General features: G+C 38.4%; 1 pseudogene; it reads right to left on the reverse strand.

Moving 5' to 3' along the window:
- Nucleotides 1–1,823: 1,823 nt before the first annotated feature.
- On the reverse strand, nt 1,824–15,145 carry LOC145671543 (NADH-ubiquinone oxidoreductase chain 5 pseudogene; annotated as a pseudogene).
- Nucleotides 15,146–15,204: the final 59 nt, after the last annotated feature.

The raw sequence follows: 15,204 nt of genomic DNA on the forward strand, positions 1-15,204 counted from the left end.
CATCACCGTATAATGGATTGATTCAAATAGAATCTCCAAAGAACGTGGTCCCAGCAGAAAGATGGTTGGCCTGGTACATCACCGGAAACTGGATCAATCGAAATAGAATCTCCACATAACATAGTCACAGCAGTAGTAGTAGTAGTAATCGAATCATCTGTATTTTATTGAGTATTAGCAGAAAAAAAGTTGGCCTGGTACATCACAGTAATCTGGAACAATCCAAATGGAATCTCCACATATCATGGTCCCAGCAGAAAGATGGTTGGTCTGTTACATTACCATAAACTCCTTCAATCGAAATAGAATCTCCACATAACATGGTCCCAGCACAAGTAGTAGTAGTAATAGAATCTGTTTTTTAATTGAGTAGCAGCAGCAAGATGGTTGGGTTGGTAAATCACCATAAACTGGATCAATCCAAATAGAATCTCAGCATAACATGGTCCCAGGAGTAGTTAGTACTAGTCGAATAATCTTTTTTTAATTGAGTAGGAGCCGAAAGTTGCTTGGCTTGGTACATCACTGTAAACTGCATTTATCCAAATAGAATCCCCAGATAACATGGTCCCAGCAGTGCTAGTATTAGTAATCGAATTATTTGTTTCTCATTTGAGTAGGAGCAGAGAGATAGTTGGCCTGGTACATCACCGTAAACTGGATCAATCGAAATAGAATCTCCAGATAACATGGTCCCAGCAGTGGTAGTAGTAGCAATCAAATCATCTGTTTTGTAATTGAATAGGAGCAGAAAGCTGGTTGGTTTGGTACATTACCGTACATGTATGTTTGACTTCCGATCAAAAGGATCATTTAAATGAAATAGGCAATTAATACAGTTTTAACAACTGGTCTATTAACTATTATTATTTGCTTAATCGTTATAGCCATTTCAACTCTTCTTTCCAAAACAGTTATTAATGACCGAGAAAAAAATTCCCCCTTTGAATGTGGATTCGACCCTAAATCATCAGCTCGAATTCCTTTCTCATTACGATTCTTCCTTATTGCTGTAATCTTCCTCATCTTCGATGTAGAAATTGCCCTTCTACTCCCAATAACAATTACTATTAACAGCACTAATACGTTATCCTGATGTCTTGTTAGATTAACATTCTTAGTAATTCTCCTAGTGGGCCTTTATCATGAATGAAATCAAGGATCTCTAACATGAGCCGACTAATAAGATGGGATAATAGTTAAATATAATATTTGGTTTGCATCCAAAAGGTGTTGCTGTCAACTTATCTCATAAGTAGGAAGCAAACAATTGCACTCAGTTTCGACCTGAACCTTTGGTCTCTTGACCTCTGCTTGTTAGTTGAAGCCAAAAAGAGGCATTTCACTGTTAATGATAGTACTGGGTATTCCTACACCCCAACTAAGGAGATGTGAATAATCAAGAAGAAGCTACTAACTTTATCTTTAGCGGATTGTACCGTTAACATCTCTTAATATAAAATAATTATAACCCCCTTAGTATAAATATTACATTACCTTTTCAGGGTAAAAAAGAGAGTGCTCTTCTCAGGGAGTATACTTAGGGAACATAATTCTTCTTAGTATCTTCAATACTATGCTTTCGGTATAAGCTACCTAAATACACAAATATAAAGAAGCAGAGGAAAATTGTAAAGATTAAAAAAATTAATAAATACATTTTAAATAGATTATCTTGTGAATGTTGAATTAATATTGAACCGTCCTTAAAACTACTATACATGCCTTGAGCACCAAGACATTTCTCCCACCCTTGATCAATGTTATTATAATATACCCCCCCTACATATAAAGGTAATTTAATAATATAATTTGCTGATAAATAAGGTAAAAATCACATGCTTCCTATTATTGTAGAACTAAAATAAAATTTCATACACACTAAAGACTGTCCAATAGAATAGCTTGATAATAAAATACCAACCCACAAACCTACTACACTCACAAGTAGGGCACCTATTTTTAGATGTAAAGGTAGAACAACACAATTAACAGTAGGAAAAATCAGTCAACTCAATGTCTCACCTCCTAAAATTGCCATTACTACCAATCCTAATATTCCCTTACATATAACTCAACCTTCATTATCACTAATAGAATGAATATTATCACCCCCAAAGCCCTTACTCGTCAAATAAAATCTTAAACGTACTGAATAGCATACAGTTAGGCCTGTAGAAAAAAAAAAACAATAAGAAAAAGCTGACTACATTAATTAAAGACAAAGAAGAAATTTCCAAAATTAAGTCCTTAGAATAAAATCCAGCTAAAAATGGTATTCCACATAAAGCCAAATTAGCTACATTTAAACAAGATAAAGTGAGTGGCATCTGACTTACAAGTGCTCCTATTCTACGAATATCTTGTGTATCACCCACACCATGAATAATTGCTCCTGCACATAAAAAAAGTAATGCCTTAAATAAAGCATGTGTCAATAAATGAAAAAAAGCTAATACAGGAAATCCCATAGACAAAATTATTATTATAAGACCAAGCTGGCTTAAAGTAGATAAAGCAATAATCTTCTTTAAGTCATATTCGTAATTAGCACCGATGCCGGCTATTAATATTGTCAATCCTGATAATAAAAGCAATACATCTCCCATATAAACACTCAATAAAACGTCTCTAAAACGAATTAACAAATAAACTCCAGCAGTTACAAGCGTAGAAGAGTGAACTAATGCTGATACTGGTGTAGGAGCAGCTATTGCTGCTGGCAGTCACGCAGAAAAAAGAATTTGTGCACTTTTCGTTATTGCTGCTAAAATAATAAAGCTAGAAATAATTACTATCTCATTTTTATTTAAAACTCTATGCAAATAAAAGACATAATTTCAACTTCCATAATTCAATATTCAAGCAATAGCTAATAAAATTGCTACGTCTCCAATACGATTAGAAAGGTCAGTCAACATGCCTGCATTATAAGACAGCACATTTTCATAGTAAATAACTAAACAGTATGATACTAATCCTAACCCGTCCCAACCAAGTAAGATTCTAATTAAATTAGGAGAAACAATTAATAAAACTATTGAAAGAACAAATATTAATACGAGCATAATAAACCTATTAAGGTATCGCTCGGATCCTATATATTGTTCACTGCAAAAAATTACTATTCTAGAAACATAAAGTACAAATCTTATAAACATAAATGATATTCAGTCAAATAGAAGAGTTATAATAATTTTATTTCTATTAAAAGAAAAAACTTCTCACTCAATAAATACACTATATCTATTGATTAAAAAACTCAAGTCTATTATGAATAAAAGAATACTTATTCTATTTAAAAAGGCAAATCTAGTCATACAAATTGAAAAAGGTCAAACCATGGCCTAAGAGCAATTAAACCTTCTTTAGTTCCACAAACTAAAATTTTATTCTAAACTACTCAAGCAACTACAACCATAAGAATCGATCCAAAGAGAAACTCCACATTACATTGTCCCATCAGAGGTAGTAGTAGTAGTAATCGAATCACCTGTTTTTAATTGAGTAAGAGCAGAAAAGTGGTTGGCCTGGTACATCACCGCAAACTGCATCGATCCAAATAGAATCTCCAGATAACATGGTCCCAGCAGTAGTAGTAGTAGTAATTGAATTATCTTTTTTTTAACTGAGTAGGAACATAAATATGGTTGGCCTGGTACATCACCGTAAAATGCATCGATTCAAATAGAATCTCCACAGAATATGGTCCCAGCAGAGAGATGGTTCGCCAGGTACATCACCGTAAACTCGATCAATCGAAATAGAATCTTCACATAACGTGGTCACAGCAGTAGTAGTAGTAGTAATCGAATCATCTGTTGTTTAATTGAGTGAAAGCAGAAAAAAGGTTGGCCCGGTACATCACCGTAATCTGGATCGATTCAACTAGAATCTCCACATAACATGGTCCCAGCAGAAAGATGGTTGACCTGGTACATCACCGTAAACTGGATCAATCGAAATAGAATCTCCACATAACATGGTCCCAGCAGAAGTAGTAGTAGTAATCGAATAATCTCTTTTATAATTGAGTAGGAGCAGAAAGATGGTTGGCCTAGTACATCACCGTAATCTGGATCGATCCAAATAGAATCTCCACATAACATGGTCCTAGCAGAAAGATGGTTGACCTGGTACATCACCGTAAACTGGATCAATCGAAATAGAATCTCCACAAAACATGGTCCCAGCAGAAAGATGGTTGGCCTGGTACATCACCGTAAACTGGATCGATTCAAAGAGAATATCCACATAACATGGTGCCAGCAGAAAGATTGTTTGGTACATTATCGTAAACTGGGTCGATCCAAAGAGAATCTCCACATAACATGGTCCCGACAGTAGTAGTAGTAGTAATCGAATCATCTGTTTTTTAATTTAGTAAGAGAAGTAAGATAGTTGGCCTGGTACATCACCGTAAAAGTGGATCGATTCTAATAGAATCTCCACATAACATGGTTCCAGCAGAAAGATGGATGACCTGGTACATCACCGTAAACTTGATCAATCGAAATAGAATCTCCACATAAGATGGTCCCAGCAGTAGTAGTAGTAGTAATCGAATCATCTGTTTTTTAATTGAGTAGGAGGAGAAAGATGGTTGGCCTGGTACATCACCGTAAACTGGATCGATCCCAAAGAATCTCCACAAATCATGGTCCAAGCAGTAGTAGAAGTAGTCATCGAATCGTGTATTTTTTTAATTAAGTAGGACCAGAAAGGTAGTCGGTCTGGTACATCACCGTAAACTGAATCGATCCAAATAGAATCTCCACATAACATGGTCCCAGCAGAAAGATGGTTGGCTTGGTACATCACCGTAAACTGGATCAATCGAAATAGAATCTCCACATAACATGGTCACGGCAGTAGTAGTAGTAGTATTCGAATCATCTGTTTTGTAATTGAATAGGAGCACAAAGATGGTTGGCCTGGTACATTACTCATTCAATCGAAATAGAATCTCCACATAACATGGTCCCAGCACACATAGTAGTAGTATTCTAATCTGTTTTTCAATTGAGTAGGAGCAGAAAGATGTTTAGCCTTTTACATCACCAGAAACTAGGCAATCGAAATAGAATCTTCATATAACATGGTCCCAGCAGTAGTAGTAGTAGTAATCAAATCCTTTATTTTTTACTTGAGTAGGAGCAGAAAGATGGTTGGCCTAGTACATCACCGTAAACTCAATCAATCGAAATAGAATCAACACATAACATGGTCCCAGTACTATTATTAGTAGTAGTCGAATCATTTTTTTAATTGAGTAGCAGCAGAAAGATGGTTGGGTTGGCAAATCACCATAAACTGGATCAATCGAAATAGAATCTCAGCATAACATGGTCCCAGGAGTAGTTAGTACTAGTCGATAAATCTTTTTTAATTGAGTAGGAGCCGAAAGTTGCTTGGCTTGGTACATCACCGAAAACTGCATTTAACCAAATAGAATCTCCAGATAACATGGTCCCACCAGAGCTAGTAGTAGTAATCGAATCATTTGTTTTTCAATTGAGTAGGAGCAGAGAGATAGTTGGCCTGGTACATCATGGTAAAATGGATCGATCCAAATAGAATCTCAACATAACATGATCCCAGCAGAAAGATAGTTGGCCTGGTACTTCACCGTAAACTGAATCGATCGGAATAGAATTTCCACATAACATGGTCCAAGCAGTAATAGTACTAGCAATCGTATCATCTGCTTTTTATTCAATAGGAGCAGAAAAAAGGTTGGCATGGTACATCACAGTAATCTGGATCGATCCAAATAGAATCTCCATATAACATGGTCCCAGCAGAAAGAAGGTTGGCGTGGTACATCAACGTAAACTGGATCGATGCAAAGAGAATCTCCAGATAACATGGTCCCAGCAGAAAGATGGTTGGCCTGGTACATCACCGTAAACTGGATCGATCGAAATAGAATCTCCACATAACATGGTCCAAGAAGTAGTAGTAGTAGTAATCGAATCATCTGTTTTTTAATTGGGTAGGAGCAGAAAGGTGGTTGGCCTGATACATCACAGTAAATTGCATCGATCCAAAAAAAATCTCCAGATAACATGGTCCCAGCAGTAGTAGTAGTAGTAATCGAATTATCTGATTTTTAATTGAGTAGGAACAGAAAGATGGTTGGCCTGGTACATCTCTGTAAATTGGATCGATTCAAATAGAATCTCAAAAGAACGTGGTCCCAGCAGAAAGATGGTTGGCCTGGTACATCACCGGAAACTGGATCAATCGAAATGCAATCTACACATAACGTAGTCACAGCAGTAGTAGTAGTAGTAGTAATCGAATCATCTGTATTTTATTGAGTAGGAGCAGAGAAAAGGTTGGCCTGGTACATCACAGTAATCTGGAACAATCCAAATAGAATCTCCACATATCATGGTCCCAGCAGAAAGATGGTTGGCCTGGTACATCACCGTAAACTGGAACGATCCAAAGAGAATCTCCACATAACATAGTCCCACCTGAAAGATGGTTGGCCTGGTACATCACTGTAAACTGGATCAATCGAAAAAGAATCTCAACATAACATGGTCCAAGAATTAGTAGTAGTAGTAATCGAATCATCTGTTTTGTAATTGAGTAGGAGCAGAAATGTGCTCTGCCTGATACATCACCGTAAACTGGATCCACCCAAAGAGATTCTCCACATAACATGGTAACAGCAGTGGTAGTAGTAGTTCACGAATCATCTGTTCTTTAATTGAGTAAGAGCAGAGAGATGATTGGCCTGGTACATCACCGTAAACTGGATCGATCCAAAGAGAGTCCCCACATTACATGGTAACAGCAGAAAGATGGTTGGCCTCATACATCACCGTAAACTGGATCAATCGAAATAGAATCTCCACATAACATGTTCCCGGCAGTAGTAGTAGCAGTAGTATTCGAATCATATGTTTTTTACTTGAGTAGGAGCAAAAAGATGGTTGGCCTGGTACATTACTCCTTCAATCGAAATAGAATCTCCACGTAACAAGGTCCAAGCACAACTAGTAGCAGTTATGTAATCTGCTTTTTAATTGAGAAGGAGCAGAAGGATGGTTGGCCTATTACATCATCATAAACTGGATCAATCGAAATGGAATTTTCATATAACATGGTCCCAGCAATAGTAGTAGTTGTAATGAAATCATTTGTTTTTCAATTGAGTAGGAGCGGAAAGATAGATGGCCTGGTACATCACCGTAAACTGGATCGATCCAAATAGAATCTCAACATAACGTGGTCCCAGCAGAAAGATGGTTGACCTGGTACATCACCGTAAACTGGATCAATCGAAATAGAATCTCCACATAACATGGTCCCAGCAGTAGTTGTAGTAGCAATCATATCATCTGTTTTGTAATTGAATAGGAGCAGAAAGCTGGGTGGTTTGGTACATTACCGTAAACTGGATGGATCCAAAGAGAGTCTCCACATTACATGGTAACAGCAGAAAGATGGTTGGCCTGGAATATCACCGCAAACTGGATGAATCAAAATAGAATCTCCACATAACATGGTCCCAGCAGTAGTAGTAATAGTAATAAATTCATCTCTTTTTTAATTGAATAGGAGCATAAAGTGGTTGGTCTGGTATATTACCGCAAACTACTTCAATCGAAATAGAATCTCCACATAACATGGTCCCAGCACAAGTAGTCGTAGTAATCGAATCTGTTTTTCAATTCAGTAGCAGCAGATAGATGGTTGGCCTGGTAAATCACCATAAAGAGGATCAATCGAAATAGAATCTCAACATAACATGTTCCCAGGACTACTTGGTAGTAGTCGAATAATCTTTTTTTAATTGAGTAGGAGCCGAAAGATGGTTGGCCTGGTACATCACCGTAAACTGCATTTATCCGAATAGAATCTCCAGATAACATGGTCCCAGCAGTGGTAGTAGTAGTAATCGAATCATTTGTTTTTCAATTGAGTAGGAGCAGAGAGATAGTTGTCCTGGTACATCAACGTAAATTGGATCGATCCAAATAGAATGTCCACATAACATGTTTACAGCAGAAAGATGCTTCACCTGATACATCATTGTATACTGGATCGATCCAAAGAAAATCTCCACATTACATTGTCCCATCAGCATTAGTAGTAGTAGTAATCGAATCATCTGTTTTTTAATTGAGTAGGAGCAGAAAAGTGGTTGGCCTGGTACATCACCGTAAACTGCATCCATCCAAATAAAATCTCCACATAACGTAGTCACAGCAGTAGTAGTAGTAGTAATCGAATCATCTGTTTTTTATTGAGTAGGAGCAGAAAAAAGGTTGGCCTGGTACATCACAGTAATCTGGAACAATCCAAATAGAATCTCCACATATCATGGTCCCAGCAGAAAGATTGTTGGCCTGGTACATCACCGTAAACTGGATCGATCCAAAGAGAGTCTCCACATAACATAGTCCCACCTGAAAGATGGTTTGCCTGGTACATCACCGTAAACTGGATCAATCGAAAAAGAATCTCAACATAACATGGTCCAAGAAGTAGTAGTAGTAGTAATCGAATCATCTGTTTTTAATTGAGTAGGAGCAGAAATGTGCTTGGCCTCATACATCACCGTAAACTGGATCCACCCAAAGAGATTCTCCACATAACATGGTAATAGCAAAAAGATGATTGGCCTGGTACATCACCGAAAACTGGATCGATCCAAAGAGAATCTCCACATAACGTTCTGCCAGCAGAAAGATGGTTGGCCTGGTACATCACCGTAAACTGGGTCGATCCAAAGAGAATCTACACATAACATGGTCCCAGCAGTAGTAGTAGTAGTAATTGAATCATCTGTCCTTTAATTGAGTAGGAGATGAAAGATGGTTGCCCTGATACATCACCGTAAACAGAATCGATCCAAAAGAATATCCAAATAACATGGTCCAAGCCGTAGTAGTAGTAGTAATCGAATCATCTATTTTTTATTTGAGTAGGAGCAGAAACATAGTCGGCCTGGTGCATTACCGTAAACTGCACCGATCCAAATAGAATCTCCACATAACATGGACCCAGTAGAAAAATGGTTGTCTTGGTACATCACCGTAAACTAGATCGGTCTAAAGAGAATCACCACATAACATGGTCCCAGCAGTGGTAGTAGTAGTTCACGAAGCATCTGTTTTTTAATTGAGTAAGAGCAGAGAGATAATTGCCCTGGTAAATCACCGTAAACTGGATCGATCCAAAGAGAGTCCCCACATTACATGGTAACAGCAGAAAGATGGTTGGCCTCATACATCACTGTAAACTGGATAGTTCGCAATAGAATCTCCACATAACATGTTCCCGGCAGTAGTAGTAGTAGTATTCGAATCATCTGTTTTTTACTTGAGTAGGAGCGGAAAGATGGTTGGCCTGGTACATTACTCGTTCAATCGAAATATAATCTCCACGTAACAAGGTCCAAGCTAAACTAGTAGTAGTTATGTAATCTGCTTTTTAATTGAGTAGGAGCAGAAGGATAGTTGGCCCATTACATCACCATAAACTGGATCAATGGAAATGGAATTTTCATACAACCTGGTCCCAGCAATAGTAGTAGTAGTAATGAAATCATTTGTTTTTCAATTGAGTAGGAGCGGAAAGATAGATGGCCTGGTACATCACCGTAAACTGGATCGATCCAAATAGAATCTCCACATAACGTGGTCCCAGCAGAAAGATGGTTGACCTGGTACATCACCGTAAACTGGATCAATCGAGATAGAATCTCCACATAACATGGTCCCAGCAGTAGTTGTAGTAGCAATCAAATCATCTGTTTTGTAATTGAATAGGAGTAGAAAGCTGGTTGGTTTGGTACATTGCCGTAAACTGGATCGATCCAAAGAGAGTCTCCACATTACATGGTAACAGCAGAAAGATATTGGCCTGGAATATCACCGCAAACTGGGTGAATCAAAATAGAATCTCCACATAACATGGTCCCAGCAGTAGTAGTAATAGTAATAAATTCATCTCTTTTTTAATTGGATAGGAGCATAAAGGTGGTTGGTCTGGTATATTACAGCAAACTACTTCAATCGAAATAGAATCTCCACATAACATGGTCCCAGCACAAGTAGTAGTAGTAATCGAATCTGTTTTTTAATTCAGTAGCAGCAGATAGATGGTTGGCCTGGTAAATCACCATAAACCGGATCAATCGAAATAGAATCTCAACACAACATGTTCCTAGGACTAGTTAGTAGTAGTCGAATAATCTTTTTTTAATTGAGTAGGAGCCGAAAGATGGTTTTCCTGGTACATCACCGTAAACTGCGTTTATCCGAATAGAATCTCCAGATAACGGTCCCAGCAGTGGTAGTAGTAGTAGTCGAATCATTTGTTTTTCAATTGAGTAGGAGCAGAGAGATAGTTGTCCTGGTACATCAACGTAAATTGGATCGATCCAAATAGAATCTCCACATAACATGTTTACAGCAGAAAGATGCTTGACCTGATACATCATTCTATACTGGATCGATCCAAAGAGAATCTCCACATTACATTGTCCCATCAGCATTAGTAGTAGTAGTAATCGAATCATCTGTTTTTTAATTGAGTAGGAGCAGAAAAGTGGATGGCCTGGTACATCACCGTAAACTGCATCCATCCAAATAGAATCTCCAGATAACATGGTCCCAGCAGTAGTAGTAGTAGTAATTGAATTATCTGTTTTTAACTGAGTAGGAATAGAAAGATTGTTGGCCTGGTATATCCCCGTAAAATGGATCGATTCAAATAAAATCTCCACGGAACATGGTCCCAGCAGAAAGATGGTTGGCATGGAACATCACCGTGAACTGGAACAATCGAAATAAAATCTCCACATAACGTGGTCACAGCAGTAGTAGTAGTAGTAGTAATCTAATCATCTGTTGTTTAATTGAGTAGAAGCAGAAAAAAGGTTGGCCCGGTACATCACCGTAATCTGGGTCGACCCAAATAGAATCTCTACATAACATGGTCCCAACAGTAAGATGGTTGACCTGGTACATCACCGTAAACTGGATCAATCGAAATAGAATCTCCACATAACATGGTCCCAGCAGAAGTAGTAGTAGTAATCGAATCATCTGATTTTTAATTGAGTAGGAGCAGAAAGATGGTTGGCCTGGTACATCACCGTAATCTGGATCGATCCAAATAGAATCTCACATAACATCGTCCTAGCAGAAAGATGGTTGACCTGGTATATCACCGCAAACAGGTTCAATCGAAATAGAATCTCCACATAACATGGTCCCAGCACAAGTAATAGTAGTAATGTAATCTGCTTTTTAATTCAGTAGGAGCAGAAGGATGGCTGGCCTATTACATAACCATAAACTGGATCAATCGAAATGGAATCTTCATATAACATGGTCCCAGCAGTAGTAGTAGTAGTAATCAAATCATTTGTTTTTCAATTGAGTAGGAGCACAAAGATAGATGGCCTGGTACATCACCGTAAACTGGATCGATCCCAATAGAATCTCCACATAACGTGGTCCCAGCAGAAAGATGGTTGACCTGGTACATCACCGTAAGCTGTATAAATCGAAATAGAATCTCAACATAACATGGTCCAAGCAGTAGTAGTAGTAGCAGTCAAATCATCTGTTTCGTAATTGAATAGGAGCAGAAAGCTGGTTGGTTTGGTATATTACCGTAAACTGGATCGAACCAAAGAGAGTCTCCACTTTACATGGTAACAGCAGAAAGATGGTTGGCCTGGAATATCACCGCAAACTGGATGAATCAAAATAGAATCTCCACATAACATGGTCCCAGCAGTAGTAGTAATAGTAATAAATTCATCTCTTTTGTAATTGAATAGGAGCATAAATGTGGTTGGTCTGGTACATTACCGTAAACTACTTCAATCGAAATAGAATCTCCACATAACATGGTCACAGCACAAGTAGTAGTAGTAATCGAATCTGTTTTTTAATTCAGTAGCAGCAGATAGATGGTTGTCCTGGTAAATCACCATAAACAGGATCAATCGAAATAGAATCTCAACATGACATGTTCCCAGGGGTACTACTACTAGTAGTCGAATAATCTTTTTTTAATTGAGTAGGAGCCGAAAGATGGTTAGCCTGGCACATCACCGTAAACTGCATTTATCCGAATAGAATCTCCAGATAACCGTCCCAGCAGTGGTAGTAGTAGTAATCGAATCATTTGTTTTTCTATTGAGTAGGAGCAGAGAGATAGTTGTCCTGGTACATCAACGAAAATTGGATCGATCCAAATAGAATCTCCACATAACATGCTTACAGCAGAAAGATGCTTGACCTGGTACATCATTGTATACTGGAACGATCCAAAGAGAATCTCAACATTACATTGTCCCATCAGCAGTAGTAGTACTAGTAATTGAATCATGTGTTGTTTAATTGAGTAGAAGCAGAAAAAATGTTGGCCCGGTACATCACCGTAATCTGGATCGACCGAAATAGAATCTCTACATAACATGGTCCCAGCAGAAAGATGGTTTACCTGGTACTTCAATGTAAACTGAATCAATCGAAATAGTCTCCACATAACATGGTCCCGGCAGAAAGATGGTTGACCTGGTTCATCACCGTAAACTGGATCAATCGAAATAGAATCTTCACATCACATGGTCCCAGCAGTAGTAGTAGTAGTAATCAAGTCATCTGTTTTCTAATTGAATAGGAGCACAAAGGTAGTTGGTCTGGTACATTACCGTAAACTGGATCGATCCAAAGAGAGTCTCCACATTACATGGTAACAGCAGAAAGATGGTTGGCCTGGTACATCACCGTAAACTGGATCAATCGAAATAGAATCTCCACATAACATGGTCCCAACAGTAGTAGTGCTAGTAATCAATTCATCTCTTTTCTAATTGAATAGGAGAAAAAAGTGGTTGGTCTGGTACATTACCGTAAACTCCTTCAATGGAAATAGAATCTCAGCATAACATGGTCCCAGGAATAGTTAGTACTAGTCCAATAATCTTTTTTTAATTGAGTAGGAGCCGAAAGATGCTTGACCTGGTACATCACCGTAAACTGCATTTATCCAAATGGAATCTCCACATAACATGGTCCCAGCAGTGCTAGTAGTAATAATCGAATCATTTGTTTCTCAATTGAGTAGAACCAGAGAGATAGTTGGCCTGGTACATCAACGTAAACAGGATCGATAAAAATAGAATCTCAACATAACATGATCCCAGCAGAAAGATGGTTGACCTTGCACATCACCGTATACTGGATCGATGCAAAGAGAATATCCACATAACATGGTCCCAGCAGAAAGATGGTTGGCCTGGTACATCAAAGTAAACTGGGTCGATCGAAATAGAATCTCCACTTAACATGTTCCAAGCAGTAAGAGTAGTATTAATCGAATCATCTGTATTTTATTGAGTAGGAGCAGAAAGGTGGTTGGCCTGGTACATCACCGTAAATTGCATCGATCCAAATAGAATATCCAGATAACATGGTTCCAGCAGTAGTAGTAGTAGTAATCGAATTATATGTTTTCTAATTGAGTAGCAACAGAAGGATGGATGGCCTGGTACATCACCGTAAAATGGATCGATTCAAATAGAATATCCAAAGAACGTGGTCCCAGCAGAAAGATGGTTGGCCTGGTCCATCACCGGACACTGGATCAATCGAAATAGAATCTCCACATAACATTGTCACAGCAGTAGTTGTAGTAGTAATCGAATCATCTGTATATTATTGAGTAGGAGCAGAAAAAGGTTGGCCTGGTACATCACAGTAATTTGGAACGATCGAAATAGAATTTCCACATATGATGGTCCCAGCAGAAAGATGGTTGGCCTGGTACATCACCGTAAACTGGATCGATCCAAAGAGAATCTCCACATAACATAGTCCCAGCAGAAAGATTGTTGGCCTGGTACATCACCGTAAACTGGATCGATTGAAAAAGAATCTCCACATAAAGAGGTCCAAGAAGTAGTAGTAGTAGTAATCGAATCATCTGTTTTTTAATTAAGTAGAAGGAGAAATGTGCTTGGCCTGCTACATCACCGTAAACTGGATCCACCCAAAGAGATTCTCCACATAACATGGTAACAGCAAAAAGATGATTGGCTTGGTACATCACCGAAAACTGGATCAGTCCAAAAAGAATCTCCACATAGCGTGGTGCCAGCAGAAAGATGGTTGGCCTGGTACATCACCGTAAACTTGCTCGATCCAAAGAGAATCTCCACATAACATGGTCCCAGCAGTAGTAGCAGTAGTAATCGAACCATCTGTTTTTTTTTTTTTTTTTTGAGTAGGAGCATAAACATAGTCGGCCTGGTACATTACCGTAAACTGGAATGATGCAAATAGAATTTCCACATTCCATGGGCCCAGTAGAAAAATGGTTGGCTTGGTACGTCATCGTAAACTGGATCGGTCCAAAGAGAATCTCCACATAACATGGTACCAGCAGTGGTAGTAGTAGTTCTCGAATCATCTGCTTTTTAACTGAGTAAGAGCAAAAAGGTGATTGGCCTGGTACATCACTGTAAACTGGATCAATCCAAAGAGAGTCTCCACATTACATGGTAACAGCACAAAGATGGTTGGCCTCGTACATCACCGTAAACTCGATCAATCGAAATAGAATCTCCACATAACATGTTCCCGGCAGTAGTAGTTGTAGTATTCGAATCATCTGTTTTTTACTTGAGTAGGAGCAGAAAGATGATGGGAATGGCACATTACTCGTTCAATCGAAATAGAATCTCCACATAACATGGTCCCAGCACAAGTAGTAGTAGTAATCGAATCATCTCCTTTTTCATTGAGTAGGAGCAGAAGGATGGTTGGCATATTACATCACCATAAACTGGATCAATCGAAATGGAATCTTCATATAACATGGTCCCAGGAGTAGTAGTAGTAGCAATCTAATCATTTGTTTTTCAATTCAGTAGGAGCAGAAGGATAGATGGCCTGGTACATCACCGAAAACTGGATCGATCAAAATATAATCACCACATAACGTGGTCCCAGCAGAAAGATGGTTTACCTCGTACATCACCGTAAACTGGATCAATCGAAATAGAATCTCCGCATAACATGGTCCCATCAGTAGTTGTAGTAGTAATCAAATCATCTGTTTTGTAATTGAATACGAGCAAAAAGGTGGTTGATTGGTACATTACCGTAAACTGGATCGATCCAAAGAGAGTCCCCACATTACATGGTAACAGCAGAAAGA

Source organism: Thermobia domestica, chromosome 15 (genome assembly GCF_964235325.1).
Source record: "Thermobia domestica chromosome 15, izTheDome1.hap1.1, whole genome shotgun sequence".
NCBI lineage: Eukaryota > Metazoa > Arthropoda > Insecta > Zygentoma > Lepismatidae > Thermobia > Thermobia domestica.